Source organism: Hipposideros armiger, unplaced genomic scaffold (assembly GCF_001890085.2).
Source record: "Hipposideros armiger isolate ML-2016 unplaced genomic scaffold, ASM189008v1 scaffold_195, whole genome shotgun sequence".
NCBI classification, from domain to species: Eukaryota; Metazoa; Chordata; class Mammalia; order Chiroptera; family Hipposideridae; genus Hipposideros; species Hipposideros armiger.
In genome coordinates this window covers 1,423,089-1,449,297 of record NW_017731545.1, presented here as the reverse complement: position 1 = coordinate 1,449,297, position 26,209 = coordinate 1,423,089, and the positions used below count along the sequence as shown (strand labels likewise).

Genomic DNA, 26,209 nt, shown 5'->3' with positions numbered 1-26,209 from the left:
AGGTTTTAATATGCCCAGTCACCTCACCTGTTCTTATATGTTTGAAAATTATTTTTCTGTGTATGCTTCAAAGGCATTGGGAGAGGAAAGTGATCATTCAAGAGTCTGCAGTGCATTACTTTGCTTTTTGGTGCTGAGGGGAAGCAGAGTTTGCCGCCCCAAAATATGCCTTTTGGGAGATATTACCTTAAGCTGGTTATTTTTAAGGAAAAGACTCAGGAAGAAGTTTTGGCCTTCCCTCAAACTCCCTTTCTGCTCCAAGAATGAATATATCATCATAGGTAACTATAGTTTAATATGAACGGTGTGACACAGGGAGAACCTAGTAAGGTCCTTTTGATCAAAGTCCTCTCTGTGTACCTTTGCCTCTGCATGGCCCAGCAACCATTTGTTTACCAGACATTTGCTTTTCCATCTCCATGTGAATTGCCTACCTTTCCTTTGAAGTCCCAAACCACTACCCTTTCTCCTTAGCTCAGGATGGCATTTAAGCCTCAAGGCCCTCTCAGGTCCCATGTTCTTACAGAACCTCTATGTGTACATACGTAATCAAATTTGATTATTTTTTCCTGTTCATTGCTCTCATGTCAATTTGATTAAACCAACTGAAAGAACTAAGACAGAAAGAGCGGAAAAATTTCCCCTCCCCTACAGGGCCAAGTTAAAACTTTAAAATCTTACTAAGAAAGGCTGGGGCAGAGTTAGTTGAAACTGGCATTTGCTCATTTACCATTAAAATGAATTTACTTAGAATCAGGCTTTGTTTCCGGTTACAACTTACAAATAAATAATCATAACATTGGCCAGCTGGTCTTACTAGTCTTTACTATTCTGTCATAATACAAGGTTAAAGCCAATAAAATTAGCAGTGAAAACCAGTGTTGATGTGAAAATGGCAACAAATGGACTGGAGAACAGAGGGCACATTTTAAGTTGTTTTGGCCTTTTGAATTTAATGAGAACCATATAATGCCATTGTTTTGTTTTAATATTTTTATATGATTAATTTGAAGCATGTTATAATACAAAGAACACCAGATTAGAAATCTTGAATTTGCATTTCTATTTCCATTTATGTGACTTTGAGAAAGTCACAAAACTTTGACTCCATCAGAAAGAGCAACATAAGAATAATGTATACCAGAAGGAGAAGAGAGGGAGAAGGGAACAGAGTCTATTCAAACAAACAGGCGACAAGAACTTCCCAAACCTGTGGAAAAAACTGGATTTCAAATCCAAGAAGCAAACAGAACACTTAATTACCTCTATCCCAACAGGCCTTCTCCAAGACACATTGTATTGAAGCAGTAAAAAATTAACAAAAAAGAAAAAATCCTCAAGGCAGCCAAAGAAAAAAGAAGTAGCAGTCTATAAGGGAAAGCCCATTAGACTAGCTTCAGACTTTTCAGCAGAAACTCTACAAGCCAGTAGGGAGTGGAGTTAAATATTCAAACTATTGAAAGAGGGCATTTATGAGCCAAGAATAATATATCCAGCAAAGATATCCTTTAGATAGGAAGGAGGAATAAAGACCTTTCCAGACATACAGAAGCTGAGGGAATTTTCTAACACATGACCTGCACTACAAGAAATACTGAAGGAGGTTATTCAACCTGAAACAAAAAAAAAAAGAAAGAAAGAAAAGAATACAAAAAAACCATGAGCAAGATTACTAACAGATAGACAAAAGCAGAAAATGGCAAGCCCTACACAAAAGAGGACACTATATACTTAAACATAACATAAAGAATAAAGAAGAAAAAAACATTTTTAAAAAAAGGAAAAAGAGAAGAAAAACACAACGTGTTACTGCAACTCAGAAATCAACTCACAGCATAAACAGGGATAACTTGTGTCAACAAAAACATAAAAGGAGAGACAGTAAAGGTCTGAATCTGCAAGGGGGAATGGAGATAAGAAACATGCTGAAGAAAAAGGACTAGTATATATATGAAACTTTCTTTTACATAAACAATATGGTAACCACTCAAAAACGATCCAGAACTGAGATATATAATATAAAAAAGAAGACACAGAGGGAAAAATCATAGAATACCACCACACTAAAATAACAGACAGCAACAAAAAGGGGAAACAAACAATGGAGACACCGAGATACCAGAAAAGATAGAATGGCTATAGGAAATACTCATATATCAATAATCACCCTAAATATAAATGAACTGAAATCACCAATAAAAAGGCTAGAGTAGCAGATTGGATAAAAAAACTAAACCCAACCATATGCTGCCTCCAAGAGACACATCTCGGCTACAAGGACAAACACAAGACTCAAAGTGAAAGGGTGGAAATCGATACTCCAAGCAAATGGTATCCAGAGCATAGTGGGTGTAGCCATACTTATATCAGATGAAACCAATTTCAGGATAAAAAAGGTAACAAGAGACAAAGATGGACATGTCATAATGATAAAGGGGACAATACAACAAGAAGACATAACACTTATCAATATATATGCTCTCAATCAGGGATCACTAAAATTTACAAAGCAACTACTAACAGAACTAAAGGGAGAAATTGACTAAAACACAATTACAGTAAGGGACCTCAATACCCCCATTGACAGCTATAGATAGATCATCCAAACAGAAAGTCAGTGAGGAAATATTAGCCTTAAATGATACATTAGACCAAACGGACATAACTGACATTTATAGAGCACTTCATCCTAGAACACCAGACTATACATTCTTTTCTAGTGTCCATGGAACATTCTCAAGAATAGACCATATGTTGGGACATAAAACAAGCCTAAGCAAATTTAAGAAGACTGAAATCATACCAAGCATACTCTCTGATCACAAGCCTTTGAAATTGGATATCAACTGTGAAAAGAAAGCAGGAAAAACCACAAATATGTGGAGATTACACAATATGCTATTAAAAACGACTGAGTCAAAGAAGAAATAAAAGGAGAGATCAAAAGATATATAGAAAAAATTAGAATGAAAATACATCCTATCAAAATTATTGGGATGCAGGGAAAGTAGCAGTAAGAGGGAAATTTATATCATGTAGGCCTATTTCAAGAAAAAGAAAAATCCCAAATAAACACTTAACATTACACCTTAAAGAGCTAAGAAAAGAAGAACTGACACCCAAAGTCAGCAGAAGGAAGGAAATAATAAAAATCAGAGCAGAACTAAATGAAATAGAGAACAAAAAGACAATAGAAAAACAATCAATGCAACGAAGAGCTGGTTCTTTGAAAAGATTAATAAAATTGACAAACCCTTGGCTAGACTCACTAAGATAAAAAGAGAAAAGACACAAATATAATAAACAAAATCAGAAATGAAAGAGGAGAAGTTACCATGGGTACCACAGAAATACAAAGGATCATACAAGAATACTATGAAGGACTACATGCTACCAAATTCAATAACCTAGAAGAAATGGACAAGTTCTTAGAAACATACAGCCTTCCTACACTGAATCACGAAGAACTGGAAAATCTAAATAGACCAATCGACAGTAAGGAAATTGAATCAGTCATCCAAACCCTTCCCAGAAGCAAAAGTCCAGGACCAGATGGCTTCACTAGTGAATTCTACCAAACATTCAAAGAGGACCTAACACCTGTCCTCCTCAAACGCTTCCAAGAAATTGAGGAAGAGGTAATACTTCCTAACTCATTTTATGAGCCTGATACCAAAACCTGGTAAGGATAACACAAAAAAAGAAAATTACAGACCAATATATCTGATAAATACAGATGCAAAAACCATAAACAAAATTCTAACAAATCAAATACAATACATTAAAAANCAATGATGACCTCCATAAACCTCTCACAATGCCTCTTAACATCCCATGACTGGTCATTTCAATAGCCCTTAGCATTCATGGGCCTGCCACTTCCACATGTAACTATTCCCCAGTGATGACTCCAGGTAAACGATAATTTTGCTGAGTCACAAATCTGAATCATGAATACAAGGTTGGTGAATTGCCTGGCTTTCGCCTTCCTTCCACCCACAATATCCATCAGGGCTTCACATTGGCCTAACTTAGCAAGAATCCAGTTAGCAAAGGGAGCCTGAGAAAATGTAGCTAGTTGGGCCAGTTCAATCACAATACATAGCAGAGTCGGGGAAAAGCAAAAACAGATTTAAGGATGGTGGAAGAAATGATCAGCTCAATAGGAAACTCACAGGAGTAGGTGAAAGATCTCAAGGAACAAGACTCATGATTAGAATAGGACAAAGGGAGGACATACTTCATATTCTGTTCTAAAGAAATGAACAAATTTTTTTTGAGAGGCAGTAAGCTGTCTCTGTAAGTCAAGAACAAATAAATCTATGCATCTGTACATGATGACAAATAATGGAGATGAATGGAGAAAAGTTTTACGGTTATGACAGCATTATCATAGCCACTGTCAAATATGGCAAATGAGTGATTCGTTATGGTACAGAAATCAAGAAAGGTCAAAAACAGAACTGATGGGGGATTCAACTGTCCACACACATTCTCATAGTATCATTGTGGTTAAAAACTATATATGACATACTCGATCTAACTTACTGACAGATTCACCCCTCACAAGATTGAGAAAGAAGTTGGAGGAACTGCTATTCTCGAATGACTTCCAATTAACAAGGAGGAACTGATGGGAGAAGTGGAAGTGATGAGCACTGTGAGAGAAAATGTTCACGTCATCTTTATATTCATAATCTCTGGGAATGAGAAACCTAGGCCAGCTGAGAATTTTGTGGATTATGAACAGAGATTTCAAAAACTTTAAGGTGAGTTGCAGTCTACAAAAAATGTCCCCCTTCTCATCAAGTAGCATGGGAAGTTCTTGAAAATGGGTTTCTGATACCACAAAGTATAAGAAGTAAGTAAGTAAGTAAGTAAGTAAGTAAGTAAGTAAGTAAGTAAGTAAATAGCTAAGAGAGAAAAGAATTACAAGCTGATGTGTTTGCACAGACAACTTTGCAATGAACTCACATCATTTCTCTCTCTCTCATTAGTGTAAATCAGTGAGCACCTATTGTGACTGGGAGGACAACCACCATTAGCAAAGCCATTATTAGTGCTTTAAATTAGTATAATACCTGTCCTGTACCATTTCTACTCTGCAAGTCTCCCAGGAAGCTCAGACATCTGAACCACCTAGAAATAAAATACACTTGGGTCTATCTTAAAGGTTGGAACTTCATGGGCCTGAAGGTTCTGGAGACCATATTCCTGGGTAGTCTGAAAACATCTTTCAAGTGGGAGATATTTGGGAGAGGAATGAGCCAGTTCTAATCCTGGTTTTCACTTTTCCAGTTCTCCCCTTTCCCAACCCATGCACTGAAGATGGCTGACACTTGGCCCACAATTCATTCAACCATTCTTCTATTTAACAAACATGATTGAACATCTACAATACACCAGGCAATATGAGATAACAGACATATTAAAATGCCACCCTCTGCACCCAGACACAAGATCACTGTTAAAATTGAGATCTGTGACCAGTGCAATAGGAAAAGAAGATAGAAAGTGTAAGTTCTTCCAAGGGAGGACAAAGAGCTTTATAAAGAAGGCATTCTCTGAGTTGAGCCTGGAAGGATCAATAGGCAGCAGAGGGATTCCAGGCAGAGAAAAGAGCATGAGAAATGCCAGACAGAACTGAGGGATGAGTAAGTACTTTGGAAAAGCCACAAATCCAATATTGCTTATTATTGCTAGAACCCCAAGTATTCTGTGGAAGGGAAATTAAGGCTGGACAGGGGAGATCAGATCGTCTGTAGAACACGCCAACAAATTTAGATTTGACCCTATGGATGATGACAGGCATCACTGAATGCTCCTGAGTAGGACACTGACACTGTGGAGGAACAACAGGGCTCGGGGGTTGGGAGTTATAGCACACATCTGAGATGTGTATAAAGAGTGGGGCACACACGTGAGATTTATTTAGGGGGTACAGGATATGATATGTATAGGAAATGGGAAGAGGAAAAAGTATTTAAGATAACATTCAGGTTTTATCCTTAGGAAATGTGGGTGGAAGATTGTACAAGTCACTAAAATATGGCATCTAGAAAGATAGCAGGTATAGTGGAAGAAACACAAAATAGCTGAACTTTAGACCAGCTGAGTTTGAGGAGCTTGTGGGTCATCAAAGTGGAGATGACCAAGAGCAAGTTGGATATATGAGTTTGGAGCTTAGGCATACAGGCAGGGGGTGAAGACACAGAGTTAAAGTAGGCAGGATCACCAGTGGATGAACAGAATAAAATTCATGCTGTAAAGCTAGAGGACTCCTCTAGATCAAGCANGTGCCACTTGGCTGGCCCTCTTAACATTTTTTTATCCTCCCTGAAACATCTACTGTACATACATGCTCATAGTACATGTTCAATAATCATTTGCTGAATAAATGATGAATTCAACATATCAGGGAAATTACATGGATATGATCCTCAGTACTAGATGGGCTTAACCTTACCTTGGAAATAAATTCATAAAACATTTTCCAGTCTTCTCTTCTTAGGAAGATTATACTTAGTTATTTTCCCAATATTTTATAACAAAAAATTTCAAACAGCAAAATAGATTTTTTCAGTGAACATCCATATATGCACCACCTAGATTCTACCATTAACATTTTATAATACTTGTTTTATCACATAATTATCCATCTATCAATCTATGAATCCATATTTTTGGTGCATTTCAAAGAAAACTGCAGACATCTGTACTTTCCTCTAAATACTTCACTACATGTATCATTAACTAGAGTTCAATTTTTTTTTCAGTTTTTTTTTCTTTTAATATAAAATGTACACTGAGTTTTTAAATGAATGCAAGCACTTCCAAGCACCAGGATGTTGTCTGGTTGAGAACAGCTGACAGCTGCACATGTCTAACAGGGATTTAATGCCCTTGAAGAGTGCAGCATTTGCTGGTGCATCTGTTTATGTGCTTCTTGCAGATGTTAATTATTGCAGGTTGGGGTCTCCCGACAGCAGACTCTGCAACAGGAGTTAGTGTGCAGATTTATTAAGGAGCGCCTATGGGACAAATGCCTGTGGGATGGAGAGCAATGAAGGAGTGGCAAAGGAAGAAGTGGAGTTAGGGTGCAGGGGCAGCCAACCTGATAGGGCGCTGGAATGGTGTTCAGAGTTGTCCTGAGTTGGGCTGAGATGGCTGGGCTTTTGTATTCCCACAGCCATCAGTCATTGGCTATGGGTCCCTCTGGGAATGACCATGATCTTGGACTAGGCAGCTCTCTGCAGCTGAAGCACCCCTAAAGGAGCTAACATTGAAGGCTGCCTGTGATCGGCATGCCCAGCACCTGGGGAACAAGTCCTCCTTGAAGGAGGTCTGATGGCCCATCACAGTGTCCACCACACTGATGACCCTTCACTCATTTTAGAGACACACCATGTGGCAACTGTACTTGCTTGATTACACACCAATAGGAAATCCCAGCCAAAACATGTTTAGGGCTCTAGATACTGAGTTAGTGGTCTGGAGGTGGCTGTGATAAACATTTGCTTATGTGTTATAGCTGATGGGACATGATATTGCAAAGGTCTGGGGTTTATGTCTCATTGCTACATTAGTAGGGTATTTCTCATGTAACAGGAAAGCACTAACCTCAAGTAGGTGGTCCTCACCAAACTGGGAAAGAATAACACATGAGACAGGGGCCAAGAAAGGATTCCAGGGTCGTGTCATATAAGCAAAAAATGATTTGAGACCTGCCATATAAGTTAATGAATTGCTAGCTTGAATTCACGGAACTTGTTAAAATAAGACATGAAGCTAGCTAAAGAAACCAGTGGTCACAGACCTTATTTATACACATCACCAGGATTGGCCTTGGCTGAAAACGCAAATGAGCTCATCGAAATGATATTTTAAATTGAAAATTTCATCTCCTATGGTCTGAATATTTCTGTCCCCCCAAGTTCCTATGTTCAAAACCTAATGCCCAAGGTGATGGTATTAGGAGGTGGAGCCTTGGTGGTGATTAGATCATGAGGGTGGAACCCTCATAAATGGAATTAGTGCCCTTATAAAAAATCGGCCTCAGAGAGTGCCCTTGTCTTTTCCACCAAGCAAGGAAACAAAGAAGTCTATGGTTGGGAAGCGGCCTTCACCGAACCATGCTGGCTCCCTCCAGAACATTGAGAAATAAATTTATCTTGTTTTTAATAACTGTGGCATTTTGTTACAGAAGCCTGAACAGGCTAAGGTATAATATCATCCTACACTCCCTTAAAAAATTAAGTGCCTTTCTGTGGACACTTGTCATTTGCATATGCTCCAAATCTTTGTACCATACTCTCCACACTTTGATAAGGTCTTGCCAGATAATTCCTGTTTTTCTAACATAGAATAAATAAAATAAAACAACAAACCCCCCATTTCCTGGCCTCTGTGCTACTGTGATACAGTTGTGGGATTTAGGTTCCGCCAAGTAGAAGGGTTCATACAAGGTTTTGCTGGGAGCTGAGCGATGCAGGGAAAGAGGCAGGGTCAGTGACCAAGGCAGAGCTGGTATGGCTCTGAGCAGCAGCTGGGTAAGGGGGCAGGCTTCCTGATTCACCAGCTTACTGACCCTGGGAGGGCTGATTCTGTTGTGTCATTCTGGGAGCCACTTGGAGAGCTCAGCCTAAAGTCTGCTTGTTGACCCATCCCAAGATTCTGAAAACTCTGTTCCTCAATAACCCTCCCTGCATAAACCAGCTAGAGGCGATTCAGTTGTATGCATCTAAAAACCCTGACCAATACATTTCCTGTCCCCCACAACAATGAATTTTGGACCTTTTCAGCCACAGCACACTTTCATAAGCCACAATATTCTGTAGAGGCCTGGTACATAGAGTAGGTTATAAATAGAGATGCTCTAATATCATTTCATCTCCTTGCCCTCCTCATTCCACAACTCTAGGGCTCCAATGAACTCACCTATAGGAGAAACTATGACCTCCTTAGCAAGGTTATTACAGAGGGTACTTCATACACTGGACCCAACTAATTTTGTTCTGCTTCAGCTCCTACCATGCCTCCTGTTCTACAGTCCTACCCACGTAATCCCTGTTTCCATGCACACCCTATAACTTTGGGTCTCCATAAGAGTTCCTCTACTCTTCCTTCTTCCTAGCATGACTTTATCTGTCAAGAAAATACCCATGCACTTTTTCGGACCCAGATCAATGATGACCTCCATAAACCTCTCACAATGCCTCTTAACATCCCATGACTGGTCATTTCAATAGCCCTTAGCATTCATGGGCCTGCCACTTCCANTTAGCAAGGCTCCAGATGTCAAAGCCTCAGAATACATAAAATACAAGACATGGCTCATACACTGACCCAAAACCTGAAGAAGACTGTTACATGACCAAGTCTAACCATCAAGGGCACCCAAGCAACCTGGCAGCTCACTTTTGGGTGGTGTCTCACTGATCATCGGTCCTGACTCTGCATCGGGTTTCTGCATCTTGTAAGCAGGACTCCCCATGAAAGCCTGGCCTTCCCTTCAAAACCTGACACACTATACCTGTATCTTTCATTAAGGTTAGGCCCTGCCCCAACCAACCACACTGCGATGTGAAAGCTGAATATAACCTCCAGCATTGCTTTTCGTGGTCCATTTGTCTTTTAAAAGGCAGGTCTTTTAAATACCAGCTGTCTCAGTAGAAATGTGAGCAGCATAGTTCCTGTTAAGAGCAAGACCCTGAAGCAGACTCATGGGGCAAGGAACTCCAGTTTTGCCTTTTAGCAGGTAGGCAGCATGGGTGGCGATCATACCTACTGACAAGGTTGTTGTGTGGATTAAATTAGATGAGGTGTGCAATGCACTCAGCACATGCCTGCACTGTTAATACATGAGTTGTCATAATTATTATTATTGTTAATTGTAACCCTAGATGCTGCCTGTCCAACTCATATCATTCGAGACCTGCCTCAGTTTCCTAATCTGCAAAATAGAGATAATATTTACTGCTCCTAGAATAGCAATGTGTTAGTCCAGGTCTTCTGAGATGTAGACACCAAAATAGGATCGATTGTGCAAAGATTTTATTAGCAGAAAAGCTTGTGACGAGAGACAGGAGGGAGCCTGGGAAGCTGGGAGAGCCATCAGGATGAGATGCATGTCTTGTCCCTGTGAAGGTGAGAAAAATGGAGGGACGGGGGTGGAGTGTCCTAGACTACCATGTTGTCTGAGGAAAGCTGAGACACCCCATGGCATCATGAAGGCAGCAATGACTGTCATAAGAGTTGTGTGTCGCTTAGGAATGGGCCTGCCTTAACATCCCTGCTGGGCTCAGTCACTGGCTGGGAAATCTGGTGATGGACTGCAGAGCACAGCAGCTGGACCCTTGGTCAATCACACCCCCGTTGGAAGATTTTTGAGGCACATTCTCATGGCTGCACAGTATAAAGACGAAATGTATCAAAGCACATGAAGCCTTTGGAAGATGGCCAGGCACACGGTGAACATTGTGTAACTGGCTGTTGTTGTTATTATTATTGCTATTACTGTTAATTGCCTAAAACATTATCTGTGTAGTAGAACCAATAAATACATTTTTAAAGTCTATGTCAAGGATGATATGACATAAGCTATTATCACTATTATTATTTACCTTTTTGTATTTATTTATCTACTATATCAAACTTGTAGAATAAAGCTCTTAACATTTTTTTNCCAATTCCTTTTGCAATTGCAACAAAAAGAATAACAGACCTAGCTATAAACCTAACAAAGGATGTGAAGGACCTATATACTGAAAATTATAAGACATTTAAAAAAAATTTGAATAAGACACAAAGAAATGGAAAGGCATTCTGTGTTCATCGATAGGAAGAATCAACATAGTTAAAATGCCTGTAATACCCAAAGCAATAGACAGATTTAATGCAATCCCCATCAAAATCCCAATGTCATTTTTTAAAGAAATAGAACAAAAAATCATCAGATTTGTATGGAATCATAAAAGACCCTGAATAGCCAAAGCAATCCTAAAAAAAAAATGCTGGAGGTATCACGCTCCCCAACTTCAGCTTGTACTACAAAGTGACAATAATCAAAACAGCATGGCATTCACTGAAATACAGACATACAGACTAATGGAATAGAACTAAAAACCCAGAAATAAACCAACATATATATGAGCAGCTAATTTTCGACAAAGGACCCAAAAATATACAATGGAGAAAAAAAAGCCTCTTCAATAAATAGTGCTGAAAAAATTGGAAAGCCACGGGCAAAAGAATAAACCTAGACTGGTATCTGTCACCATATACCAAAATTAACTCAAAATGGGTCAAAGACCTAAACATAATATGCAAAACAATTAAACCGCACAGAAGAAAACACAGGTACACTCAACTTACGGAACTTGGGTTCAAAGAGGATTTTTTGAATCTGACCTCAAAGGCAAGGGAAGCTAAAATAGCTAAAATAAATGAGTGGGGCTATATCAAACTAAAAAGCTTCTGCACAGCAAAAAAATCCCAAAAAACCGTCAATAAAACAAAGAGGCAACCAACTGAATGGGAGGAGATATTTGTAAACAATGCCTCTGATAAGGGGCTAATGTGCAAAATATATAAGGAACTTGTACAACTCAACAACAAAAACACAAACAATCCAATTAAAATATGGGCAGAGGACCTGAACAGACATTTCTCCTAAGAAGACATACAAAAGGCCAACAGGTATATGAAAAAATGCTCAACATCACTTGCTATTAGGGAAATGCAAATCAAAATTATAATGAGATATCACCTCACACCTGTTAGAATGGCTATCATCAACAAGACAAACAATAACAAGTGTTGTAGAGGCTGTGGAGAAAAAGGAACTTTTCCCCACCAGACACTGCTGGTGGGGATGTAAATTGATACAGCCGCTGTGGAAAACAGTATGGAGCTTCCTTAAAAAAATTAAGAATAGAATTACTATATGACCCAGCATTCCCTCTCCTGGGTATCTACCCAAAATGACTAAAAACATTTATCTGTGAAGATATATGTACCCCAATGTTCACTGCAGCTTTATTTACAGTGGTCAAGACATGGAAACAACCAAAGTGTCCTCCAATAGATGATTGGATAAAGATGTGGTATATATATACAATGGAATACTACTCTGCCACAAGAAAAGATGAAATAGTGCCATTTGCAACAACATGGATAGATCTTGAGATTATTATGCTAAGTGAAATAAGTCAAACAGAAAAAGTCGAGAACCATATCACTTCACTCTTATGTGGGATATAAAACTGAAAGCAACAAAGGAACAAGACAAACAAACAAAGAAACAAAAACTCATAGAAAAAGACAACAGTTTAGTGGTTACCAGAGGGTAAGCAGGGAGGGGAGATAGTAGAAGATGGTAAAGGGGGTCAAATATATGGTGATGGAGAACTGACTCTGGGTGGTGAGCACACAATGTGATATACAGATGATGTATTATAGAAATGCACACTTGAAACCTAATTTTATTAACTACTGTCACCCCCAATAAATTAAATAATAATAAAAAAAGAAAGTAACCACATAGGATGGTCTGAACACAAAAATTCCTAACTAAAAGCGGGTCATATCCTAGGCCTATAGCTTACCTGGCAAAGGTCAATCGGCCTGTCTATTGTTTTTTTGCATTTAAGATAACACACCTTTGAAATGTCAGAGTAATCTTTTCTAGACCCCGTAAGGCACAATTGCTGGCAGCAGGAACCAGAAAAGAGACCATGGAACCCTTCATTATTATCTTGTTGCCCACATACCATCTCTATGTTCTGTAAATGTTATTAACTATCCTGCACCCACCAATGTAAAAGAAGTGTCTCTCCACTTTGCTTTTTATCAAATCCCAGAGATTTCGGAGCTTTGATTTCTCCTGCCCCCTTAATCTATCACCAATGAATTTCATGTTAACCTCCTTCATCTCCTCCTTGATTCTAATGTATAAAATAAATTGTAAAACTGCCATCCTCTGGAGCATGTTCTCAATCCATTGAGATTTTGCTTCCTGGCAAATGTTGTCAGTTTGGCTCAAATAAACTCATTAAAATTCTCTACAGGTTTGGACATTTCTTATGTTGACATCATAATTTCTGGCCACTTGTAGCTATATGACTTTGTGTTCAAAATGAAAATATACTTTTGATCACTAAGTAATAAACATTCTTTGTAAAAATCAAAATGACACAAAAATATATGAACAAAAACGTCTTTTCTGTTATAGACTGAAATTTCATTACTCCCCCACCAACCTGACCTAAATTCGTATGTTGAAGTCCTATCTCCCAATGTGATGGTATTTGGAGAAGGGACCTTTGGGAGGGCATTAGATTTAGGTGAGGTCATGAAGGTGGGGCCCTCATGATGGGATCAGTGCCCTCATAAGAAGAGACATCAAAGAACTTGCTTTCTCTCTTTCTCCACCAGGTGAGGACACAGCAGGATGTCTGCAAGCCAGGAAGAGGGCCTTCGCCAGGACCCAAACATGCTGGCACCCTGATCTTGGACTTCCAGCCTCTAGAACTGTGAAAAAATAAATTTTTATTGTTTAAGACACCAAGTTGATATTTTAATACCTCCCAGTTGGTATTTTATTATGGATGCCCAAGCTGAGTAAGATACCTTTTAATCCTTTCCCATCCACAAATTCCATTAACCATTAAGGATGTGTCCTTCCAGAATTTGTGTATATGCCCACGTGCACGCATGTGCACACGAACACACACACAGGTTTGCACAAATGGGTTATATTACACATACTGTGTATCTGTGATCTGCATTTTATATTTTATAATATATCAGGGACATCTTTACATCTTAACACAAAGACATTCCTTTGAAAGGCACTCCATAATACATTTAACCAACTGGTGAACATTTAGGTTGCTTTAGATTATTGCTATTCTTAATATTTTAAACACTATTGCAACCTTTGTTTGAATATTTTTTAATCCATGTCCAATTACTTCTCTAAATTAAGATATATAAAAAGGCTAAAATATAATAAATAAAAGGCTATAGAGAAGAAAAATCACTTGAATCCCATTGAAATAAACCCCTCCTCCTCAATGTAACAACCAGGAGTTACAAGATAATCAAAATTAATCATTCTAGCGAGAATGGAAACTGAAACAGACTTTATGAAAATCAGTTTATCAGAATTCCCCTAAATCAACTATTGGTTGGTGGAGGGAACTAGTCAGATATCCAAGACCTCTAATTGCAGAAGAATCATCCACGGGAAATAGCTACTGAGACCATTCGCTTTCTTTCTAATTGAAAGCTCATCAAAGGCACCTTTTGAAAAGGTAGTATATTTTCTTTGCCTTACAAATTCCAAACAACAGGGATTATTCCAGTTTCCCCGCCAGGCACGAGCTCCCAGGGCAGATCAATATTCTGGCACTGTGGTTTACACAGGGGCAAGCTGTGAATCCAGTTAGGAGAAATAATCTAAGGCCTGGGCCTCCACTCCCCTGGTGCTTGACTGAGTTTCTGGGCCTGTGAAGGTTTCTAGGCAATGTTCAGGCTAACTAGTTATCCATGATATTAGCAACAAATACCACCTTCCAGACTTGTCCCATAAGTCACAACATCCTAGAGTGCAGTTAGCACTGGGAGGAAGCTGAGAGATCACTGCGTGCAGGTATCAGGTACTCCCTCTCTCCCTGACATTGCAGGCATTGGTAATCAGTTGTGACACTATTTCCCAATGGGGTACCTCAAAATCCTTCTCAATACAGGACTCTAGTCCTTCAATCAGAGTTGGCCCTACTCTGATTCCATCACTGAAGAAAGTGAGGCTGGAAGGCTGACGTGCCTAACTGATGGTCTCACAGCTGGCCAACATCAGAGCTGAGTTAGAATGCGGCTGTCCTTGATTTCCCCAACAGTGTGCCAACACCTACATCCTAATGCTAAGTAGGAAGGTTACTATGTTCAGTATTCCCCAGAGCTTCCAGATGATCAACAGGACAGGTAGGAGCAGAAATATCCAGATAAGAGCTCTGTTGTCTCAATGAGATAGAGCAGGCAATCCCTTTTACTGCCAAGATTAAGGGGTTATACGTCCTATATGTTCATCTAATATTTTGTCAGTCCTTTTGTTTCTGGGATCCAGTTCTAACTGAAGGTCAGCCATGTCCAACCCTTACCCAGGGTGCACTGTTTCCTGTTTGTATTTCTTCTTTTAACTCCCTATGCTAAAAGACTCATAAGTAACCTAAGGCCTAGTGAGGTAAAAATAGTTTCCCAGTGCCACCCAGGGCTAAGACAAGAAGTGATCTTCTGACACCTAGGTCAGCCTATCTAACTGGTTTACCATTTGTCCCTACTCTTCAACTGCTCTAGTTCTTTAAACTTGAAGAGGATGTACTCTGAATAGGAAAATTAGAGTTCCCCTGATTGCTGAGATAACAGCCATAACAGCCTTAGGTCAGGTGATATCAAATGGAGGTAAAATCGAATCTACAACCTAAGGATAGTTAGTCACAGCTGCCAATCAGTGATGCTAAATCAATTTGAAACCTAGCGACAATAATTTATATGATTAAGATATAACTTTAGAAATGTCTATGAGTCTGGCCTATGGAAAAAAACATTCCTTGGCTTCAAATTTTCTGAAATTAGACTCAAGTGGTTAGACTAAAAACGCGTTTGAGATAAATGAATCCAAACCAAGTTTTTCAAAACTGCATCAAAATATGAGGATTCAACCCATCTACAAGTATTATGCATGTGCCACCGGCAAGGAGCTGTGCTCAACTCTTATATCTGTTTCCTGAGGGGCAGAAGTGTGTGTGTGACAAGCTTCTTAAGCAAATGAGACATTTGTCTTTTTAAATATCCAATTTGCCTGTATGTTATATCGTAAAGATGAATCATGGACTGCGACAAACCCCTAAACTGAGGCCTTAATACTTCCTCAAAGCAACTTTCATCTTCCTTCTAAAGACACAGTAGTTGGAGCTGATGCTTACCATGGGCATGCAAGGTGCATTGCTCAGCCATGACTAATAATTTCCCAGAGGATTCTGTGGTGTAGCAAGCTCTGGAGGAAGTAGACGGCAATGAATCACAGTGCTCAGGAGTGGAAAATACAATGTGATTCACATTAACTGAGAGAAAAGATTGAGGGAGAAAAAAACAACTAAAAATTAAAACCACACACACAGGCCCTCACATATCAGTAAATATCACACTGAGCATGTCAGAGTAACTTCTGCTTTTTCAAAGTCGAAAGAAGAAAAAAAAGGCAAAGTTTTCAAAATAAAGTCTAATAACTCTATTGATGACAAAATTGAACTACTATAATGCATCATGTAGGTACATAAAAAGAAATGAATTCTTTTTAGTGAAGTTGGTATTTGTTATAAGAAAAAAGGAGCCAATATGTTATTTTTCACTCAATTTCAAATAATCCTTTAGCTATCTTCTTTAATTGTCGTTGCACACTACCAAACTTCAAAATGTTAACTCTGGCGTAAAGTACACCTTATCTTTATAGAGAAACATTCTTGCCTCATCATAAGCCTTCTTCTCTCAAGTAGCATCATTTTATTTCTCAATAATGAGTTATCTAGGAAAGCAAGGGAATGAAAGTTGGGCTCCTTAGAATTCAATCAACAAGCAAGTAAAAATTAAACTAGCAAACAAAAAAACGAGCCTCAAAGCTATTGGGATTAATCATTTTAAACAATGGAAATCACTGGAAATAATGAGTAGAAACACAGAACTTAGACTTAAAGTAAGAGCCAATTAATAATCCATGTGGACACACATTTTGAATTTGTGTTAAATATAAATTTGAATTGGTTAGTTACAAGAAAACATGACCAAATTTATAAAACATTAAATGAAGTTAATATTTGGATAGAATTTGGTTTATTCCAGCACTCGATTGGCCAAGTAGATTTTAAAATCAGTATAGACCAGAAATTGAATGACTTGACAGTGTGGGCCGGGGAAGTTTGGGGTGGATGTTGTGTGACCGCTCTAGTTGTTGTGAGCTGTTGTTATAATCAATGGTGATGTTAGGAAATAAAATGTCACCGTTTTTGGGAAGTGGCACTGATTCGTGAAAAGGCAGAGTTAGGTATGTGGAAGCACTGAGGAGGGGCAAGAGCAGAGAGAAGGAAGGTGGAGGTGGGCACTGTGATCACCACCCCACATACACATGCCACAGACATGTATGCATGGGTTCCAAGGCAAGTAGCCTGGACTGGACCTTAAAATGTTTTATTTTTGTCTGAGCTTTCCAATGTGGAGTCTTCTTGGGCCGAGGTAACCAAATGACTGAAATGTCCACTTCATGTTTTGTTGTGGGAACTCTTAGACACACATTTGTACTCCCATTTGCCAGTGATAACCAAACAAAACAAAACAATGTCAGAAACAGCACTTTGGTCTCAAATCTCTTGCAGTGAATGCTACCATTTTCTATTCTGAACTACTTAACAAAATGTACAGTTTACCATGACTTGGAGAGATTAGTCATCATTTCAAATTACCCATCAGGAAGGCATTTTATACATTTTTAAATAAGTTTTGTATAATTTATGTTATATTTCCAAATATCAAAATCCCTAAAATGTACAGAAACCAAACCTCAGGCAATAAAGACTTATTTTACAGTTGATTTTTGCTTTCAGTATTTTTGGTTACAAAATTATGAATGATAAAACTATGTGGACATTCAAATCTAATGTTTTTTTGGTAAATTTAGAATACTTTTTATTACAAAAGCAACAGAAGTTTGTTATAGAAATATTAGTAAATAAATAAAAATTTAAAAACTGTAGGTCTGTTTGTTAATCCTGTGTAGTACATCCTTCCAGAATTTTTATGAACCCATCTGTCTCTACCTCCTTAATGTGTTTTATTTTACTTTGCAAGACTTATTATAGCCTGACATATATTGTGTATTTATTTTCTTATTTATTTATTGTCTTTTTCTCCCACTGGGATGGAAGCCTCTTGGGGGAAAGTGCTTTTCCACTTTTGTTCATTACTAACGCCCCAGTCTCACACAGTGTCTGATGCATATTAGGAGTTCATAAAGGTTTAATGGATGAATGAATGAAAGAATGAATAGTTGGTACTCACTAAATATTTGAAAAACTGAAAGCCAGTAAGTACAAGCCAACCAAGTCAGGGAGATGGCAAGTAGACTGGAACTTCTTTCTTTTCCACCCCATTGTTCTTTAGTCCTCTGCGATTAGCTAAATTACTCCACTTTCTGTTTAAACTCAGTAAGTTTAGCTATAGGCATATATTTGGTTCACTTTCATGATGTTAAACATTGTAGAAGAAGTCATGGACTTGGTGGAAAGTCAGAGCTGACTCCAAAATGGGCTGACTGTGCCCCAATCAGGGTCAATGTGGAGTGGGCAAGAGGGGGCAAATCCACTGTGGAGCACATGTGTGCCCATGCTCATGCTGCAAGAGCGGTGACTGAACAGCTCTGCTGGTTCCTCTCCTCTCACGGTCTGACCCCGCACTGTCGGGGGACACAGAGCAACTGCCTGTCGCCCATACCCAAAGGGAAAAGGTTGACGAAGCTAAGTAACTTCTGTAGTAAAAGGAGGATAATATAAGCCCTTTTATGTTTTTCTTTCTCCAACATCTGGACATTTTTTTCATCACCAATTTCCCATTCACAGAGAAAAAGTGGTCAAGGAAGTATGTCTTGATTTAATAAAGACCCATTGTGTCATTACTAGACAATGACTCTTTCTGGCAAAAGATTTAAAATCTGATCTCGCCATTCCTTTTAATTATTTTAGTGAGAATGTCCACACTGTGAAACAATTCCTTAGTGTGCTGTTCTGATGGGGTGTCAGGGGAGTGATAGGGGCTAGACTTTTTAAAAACTTTCTTTGAAAATAATTTTGAACTTACAGAAAAAATTACAACAGTCCTTTACTAATCAATAAGAATAAGACAAGCAACCCAACACAAAAATGAGAAAAGATTTGAACAGACATTTCACCAAAGAAGATACATGAATGGCAAATAAGCACATGCAAAGATGCCGGACACCATTAGTCATTAGGAAATGCTAAACCCACAATAAGATGCCACTACACTTCTATCAGAATGACTAACATAAAAAAGACTGTAGGTGAGGATACAGAGAAATCAGATCACCCATATATTATTGATGAGAATACAGTAAAATGGTACAATCTCTTAGGAAAATGGTTTGGCAGTTTCTTAAAAGAACTAAACATATACTCACTGTATGACCCAGAAACTTCACTCATAAGTACCTACCCAAGAGAAATAAATATATGTCCACATAAAGACTTGTAGGTGGGTGTTCATAGCAGCATTATTCATAATAATAAAACTAAAAACAATTCAAATGTCTACCAACAGTAGAATGCATAAACAAAAGGGATATATCCATATAATAAAATTACTATTCCACAGTAAGAAAGGAATTAACTATTGACAAATGCTACAACATGGATGACTTGAATAATATTATGCTGAATGAAAGCAGTCAGATACAAAAGATCACATATTGTATGACTCCATTTACATAAAGTTGTGGAAAACTACAATTTACTACAACACTCATATTTGTACACTTAAAATGGGTGAATTTTATGAAATGTAAATTATTTCCTCAAAAAGCTGTTTTTATAAATGGGAGCATATTCTAGATATTGTTATGTAGTGTGCTTTCTTTCTACTCAAAATTATAACTTGAGAAGAGTTTGAGATCAGCATAGTAGCTCTTCCTCTTTTGTTAGTGTGTCATTGTAGGCTGTACCAAAATTTAAATAAATTAAATAGCCATGAAAAAAAAATTATTTCCTTTCCCCATTTAGTCCAAAGGCCTTGGAGATATTTAGCTTCTGCTGTGCTCAGATCTAAAAGATACAAATTTCCTCCTTCCATTCCTCAAAATTTCTGGAGCACCCTGTTAGCAGAAGCTAGTGGTGCCTCACTCATGTCCTCTCAGCACAACCATTGCCACACCTGTCAATGGTTTCCCACTGCAATTACCTATGGATCTCTTTCTGAAGACTGGGGTGGCAGGAGCATACTTGACTCACTCATGGATAGACCAGAAGACCAGGGAGTTACTGCCCCTTGGAATGGTCTTCATCAATGATGGATGGGAGTTGGCGGATAAATGCCCCAGCATCCTCACTCCCTGAGTGAAGCAACTCTGAAATAAGGTCAACACCATCTTCCAGAGCTCCCCAGCAGGATTGAGCCCCAGGTGCCCACAGTGGTAATCGGCTCATTAACACAATTGTTTTCCCTTCCCTGTCTCATTTCTCCACCTCCCTACCATTTTTCCTAGAATCATTTACCAAATAAATTACTTGCATCAAAATCCTTATCTCAGGTCTGCTTTGGGGGGATGTCAAAATAAACTGTGATCAAAAAGTGACACTTATTAATTGGCTCACACATCTGGTACTTTCTGCTCAATTCTTGTGCATTTATAAAGATGGCAACAAGCCACTAAGTCCACAGGCAATTAACAGTGCTAATAAGGCATATGATTTCACTAATGGGGGTAATTAGAATGCTCTACTGGGCCAAATATGGTGCCATCATTAAGATGCTAGCATCAAGGTCTGTATTCACTTGCTTGCTTGCTTGGCCAATGCATGGACACAGTAAAATATTAACTTACAAGTGTTTGAAAAGATGTTTAATTATTTGAGGCTTAGGTTTCTTCTACTGACCTTCTTTATAGGGCCAAGAACCCAACAGTCAAGCCATCCTTAGCATATGTTTTATGATTATAACTCACAAAAAGTGTAAGAACAAGTCTTTTCTATGCTAAATTGGAAAAGTCCTATAAATTTATGGCTTCAAATTCCAACCAACATAAAAGCTGTGCCTCTTCTCCTTCTAGTTAAATTGTATTCATGCCAGATGAGAGAGCCAAAGTACTGAGAGAAGCAAAAAATGACATTTTTACAGAATTCAAAGCCTTCTCCTAAAATGTAAGAAAATATACACATCAATGTAACTGACAATTTATTCATCCCACTTGCTGCTCTTCTTTCATGCTGATGAGCTTGAGCAACTGGTATGGGCGGATGCCAAGTCTAACCATTTTAGGCAGCTGCCAAGGTGGGAACAAGTTCTTGTTATGGAAGAAATAAGCTCAACAATTCCAGACACTTCATGAGTCCACGGTGAACGAAGCCATGGTATACAATAAGGCAACAATCCCAAGCTGAGGTCTGAGATAACAAAGAGGTTTTGGGAACATGAGAGTGTGCAGCTTTTGATAACTATGTCATTTCCCATTAATAAAAAATTAGAATATCATTAAAAAGTTGGAACTTTGCCCAAAGTGATAACTAAAACTGGCATTGATAAAGGCTTTTAAATTTCACATTATATTTACCCAATTTGGCAGAAAGCAGAGGAAGCATGGCAGAATTCCTTCATGATCCTAAACCAAGGCCAATAGTAGGAACTTCCCCATAAAAGGAAAATATACCTCTCTGCCTCTTGGCTTGGGTCTGGCCATGTGACGTGCTTTGGTCAACGCAATAACACAGAAGTGTCAGTTAAGAAGCTTCTCGGATTCCACCTGCACCCCTGTGCCTCTGTCATGGTCATGAGAAGAGCTTCCCTCGGGTAGCTACTGTCCACAATCCTGGACTTAGAATGTTGTCAGGAGACACAAGCCTGAACCTAGACCTCGCTGAGAAGTCAAGCCTCGCTGGACCTGTGTAGGAAGCAGAATCACCCAGCTGAGCCCAGCCTGGATCGGCCACACCCCCACGTACATTCTCCCGACCCAGATCAGACAAACTCTAGCCAACCTTTAGTTGTATAAACTAAATAAATGCTTATTATTAATTTTCCCACTGAGTTTGGGGTGTGTACCACAGTAAGAACTGATGCAGAGAATGAAGGAAGCCAAGAGGAATAATGCACAATTGGTTTTCCTGCTTTCCTTCCCTGGATAAATAGGCGTCTGGGACTCAATTGGGGGAAAAGGAGGTGACCATCCAGTCGGGGTTAAAAATTACCCACCCTGATTACCCAGGGGAAGGTGAGGACTTCTCAAAAAGAATTGCTTCTTACTGCTGGCTGATGAATTATACAATGGTGATGTCATCCCACTGCCTTTCCCTAACACAGTCCTCAGACCTCAGTCCAAACTGCAGCAGCAAGGAGGTGGGATTAAGCCCCATTTGCTATGATTACACCTGGTTGGGCAGCCGTTTCTGTCCAATCCACAGGCCATAGGACTGTGGTGGTGTTCAGAGCAGTGCACTGTGAATCAATCAGCCCAGCTTCAAACCCCGCCTTTGCCACTGCCCAACTGTGTGATCTAGGGCAAGTTACTTAGCCGCTGTGGACTCAGTTTCCTCATCAGTAAAGTGGGGATAATGATTCACCCTTATAGGGCTACTGTGATGAAATGAGACAACGAAGGCAGTGGTGACGTCAGGACTCCTTCCTGAAAATCCATGGGAATAAAACAACACAGAAGACAGACCATTTGACCTTTCCTCTCCCTCTTTGATGAGCTCCCAACTTTTCCAGCAAGCCAAACCCATCAGATAAACCACATGGAACCTGAAGATTCAGAGGCAGGAAGTAAGTGGAACTCACGCTATTCCAGGTTTGTCAAATGTGGTGGAAGTCTCTTTTTACTGATTTAGATGTGGAGGTGGCAGCTTTATGCTTAACCTCTGATCTGCCCATCACGCCCTCACCACCTGCCACCCCACTGACAATGGGTGAGAAAATAATAGCAAAAGAAAAAAAAAACTCTCTCTGACTAGCCTGCTGAGGATGAGAGACATGTAGAGCGGAGCAGAGCCATCCTGTTGAGGCCATACTCAACCAGTCAGCTACCAGTCAACCTGGCGGCTGATTGAAGACTCGCGAGTCAGCCCAGCTAATGGAACTATCTGAATTGCCCACCTGCGGAATCATGAACGAAATAAATGGCCATTATTTGACTAAGTTTCAGGGTGGTTTGTTAGGCCATAAAAGGAAACTATTGTAGTAGATTAGGCAATAAAAATACAATTAAAGAGTTAAACTTGCCTATTATTTTGCATGCATTTATTTATCCTTCTCAATTTAAAAAAACCCCTTCATATTCTGGTCCTGCTGCCATGTCCATTATTATTGGAGCCCTACACCTACCAAGTATAGGGTCAAGTTTTGGACATTCTGGACAATATAAAGGTAAGAGTTCTTCAGAGTTATCAAGTGGCTGCCATGACAGGCACACACATAGCTGAACACAAGGTGAAAGACACAAGTTCCACCAGTCCTATGGCAAAGGCTGCCCAGAATGAATGCAGAAGTTACATATATCACATTTCAACATTCATACCAAAATCAGAGCTCCAATTTACACATCTGAAAATACTTTCCACTTGGATAACAACTTAGTCAAAAAGTATCTCCGAGCCCTGCCAGTTCCTGTTATTGTTTAGTTTACTGTTGCATTTTATTGAAGTTATTTATTTACAAAAGTCAAACACAAAGATGTTTTATCTAACAGGAAAGACAGAGGACATAAAGAAGAAACCTCTGACCTCAAAAGACAAACCTTTAGCTCCAAGATAAGACTCATACCCGGAATTATGCACTTCCTTATCCTTATCATCATTCTCAAGAAAATTCACATATAATGGTCTTTGATAGTTATTTAATTTGCATTTAATCATTGTCTAATACAGGTTAGAGCCTGTGCTAGAAGAAAGGAGGGACAGGAGACACAGACCAAGCCCTGGTGGCCTCAAAGAGCTTGAAGTCAAACAAGAAACAGAAATACTGAGGATATAGAAGCATTCGATTGCACAAATGATTATTACTTTACATGATACAAAAAAAGTATCTTGTGTAACCTTAACAGAAACCATGGAATCTAAGCTCATGGAGAGAAGGCAGACAGCTTCCTGAGAGAGCTCTATGTTTAAGCCAGGACCAGCAGCATTGAGCTAGGGTTCAAATTAAGGAAACAGAGTCACAACAGACTATGTGAAGCTAGTTTTCCAAAGCTACTCTCTTGTCCTCTTACTCCAAAAGGGTTTGCTTTCTCTGAGAGCAGTTATGCCTGAGGGGCAGCAAAGGTCCCAGCTCCTGGTCCAGAAGGAGCGGGCAGTTCGGGCAGGGGTGGATCTCACAGGCTTGGCACCAGGGAGCCCAGGGCTCAAACCCTAGCCTGTTGTGTGACCTCAGGTGAATCACTTCATCTCACTCCATTTCCATTCTCTTACTTGTAAATAAGTGTAAAAATATCTACCTTAAGCTGTGTTGCAGTGGGTTTAAACGAAATCACTCAAAACAATGACAATGTTTATTTTACTCCTGAATCTGCTGTGGGGGCAGGGTTCATCAGGGACAGCTTGTCCCCACTCCACTCAGCATCAGTGGGAGCAGTTCCAAGGCTGAGGCTAGAGCCTTCCACAGTCTCGCTCACAAGTCAGCGGGGCATCAGGTGGGGCTCTCGGCGGGAACACCTCCACATAGCCTTTCTATGGGATCTGGGCTTCCTCATATCATGGGGGCTGGTCTCAAAGGCAAGCATCCCGAGAGAATGGGAGAGCCATGTGGACACCACGTCACCTTTGCTGATCCACTGTGAATTCACTCAGTGTCACTTCTGCCACATTCTCTCTGTCAAGGCAGTCACTGAGTCTCACCCAGATTCCACCAAGGGGAGGAAAAGTAAACTTCCTGGCTTGAGGGGGCGTGAGCAGGTTCTGAAAGAGCAGCATTACTGCTGTGGACATTTTGGAAAATAAACTCTGCCCAGTGACCTACACTGACATCCCTTTGATGCTAATTCCCTTTCAATGTGGAGATCTATGATACTATGGAAAAAAATAAATGAAAAGTAGGGATGGGAGGAAAGGTAAGTGGGAAATGTATGAGAAAGGAAGAAAAAAGAGGAAGACTTTTATATTGGGAAGGGGCTTCACCATCATGACTGTCCTCTCTCAGTAATCGACTAGGTTCCTTATGCCCCCTGGTGTCCCCATATCTAAGATGGGGGCAACAGAAGTGCCAACATCATGGTGTTTTTGTGAGAATTAAATGAATTAATCCACTATAAAGTGCTTAGAGCTGTGTCTGGCACACAGTTAGTACTCCATAAATGTGAGCAGTCGTATTTTGTGCTCTCGGGGCTCCTGAGCTGTCCTGAGCTTGGTTTGGCCCTGCAGTCAATGCATCATAAACTGCATCCCTCGGATACCTAGAAACAGGTAAGCACTTGTCAGAGAGAAGTCACATCCACACCAACACAACCAAGCTGAAGCACACAATAGCCCCATCCCACTGAACAACTTGGAAACGAAAAGCAGTCCGTGGGTTGCCAAGTACTGAGTTTTACAATCTTGTTGTTACATACCCTTTATGCCAGCACCTCTTCTTGTCCCCCACTTCAGTCCAGCCCCAGCTTTTCCAGCATCATAAAGGACTTGCACATTCTGTCTTCTCCAGTAGAAGTTCAGAAATCTGGATCCCTTGTGTCCATCTACAACAGTGGAATCAAATGTTTAGGGTTTCTTATGCATTTTTTTAAAACACTATGTACACCCACATGGGTACTTGCCTCCTCACCTGGCTCCAGGGGGAGGCACTGACAGATGGGAGAACAGTGAATAGCCCTGCCTTCCCGTTCTGATCCCTCATCGCCACCTCTGCTCCAGGTACATGAAGAGGGGACTTTCTTACCAGAATGTTCTCGAAATCCCTACGCCAATGCTCAGATCTCTAAAACTCCAAATAGTCTTCCACCGAAGACAATGGAACCAATCAGTAATTATGCTTTTTCCTATTAATTAAGTGACAATTTGTTCATTCTTTTACCCCTTGTATAAAATCAGCTCCTACAAATTTAGAGTCCTGCAATCTTCTAGTCTAGGATTTAGAGATGGGACTACCCTGAATATGAAATTCCCAAACTATCCCCTCATTTTTTTTTTCATATCGACACCCTAACCTTTTCAAAATTACCTAAGTACATGAATGCAGTCATCTTACTTGCAAATGAACAGAAAACAAAACACAAATATTAGATCAAAGCTCAAGACCCCTTTGACCATCCCATTACCTGTAGCCTGCATCCTCGGCAGAGGTGGACACTTATAATCTGGGATTATATCTTTCCAGATCTCTGCATACAAATATTCCATTTCTCTCTCTCTCTCTCTCTCTCTCTCTCTCTCTCTCTCTCTCTCTC

The 26,209-nt window shown here is 39.6% G+C and overlaps 1 protein-coding gene across 2 annotated transcripts in view; it reads right to left on the bottom strand.

Annotated features, from left to right (window-relative positions):
* RIN2 (Ras and Rab interactor 2) overlaps positions 1 to 26,209 on the bottom strand; it is a 227,069-nt gene that overhangs the window by 155,317 nt on the left and 45,543 nt on the right. For both annotated transcript variants that reach the window (XM_019653108.1, XM_019653105.1), the window contains exon 2: positions 25,376 to 25,501. The gene's annotated coding sequence lies outside the window, so the exon portion shown is untranslated. The remainder of the gene's footprint in view (positions 1 to 25,375; positions 25,502 to 26,209) is intronic.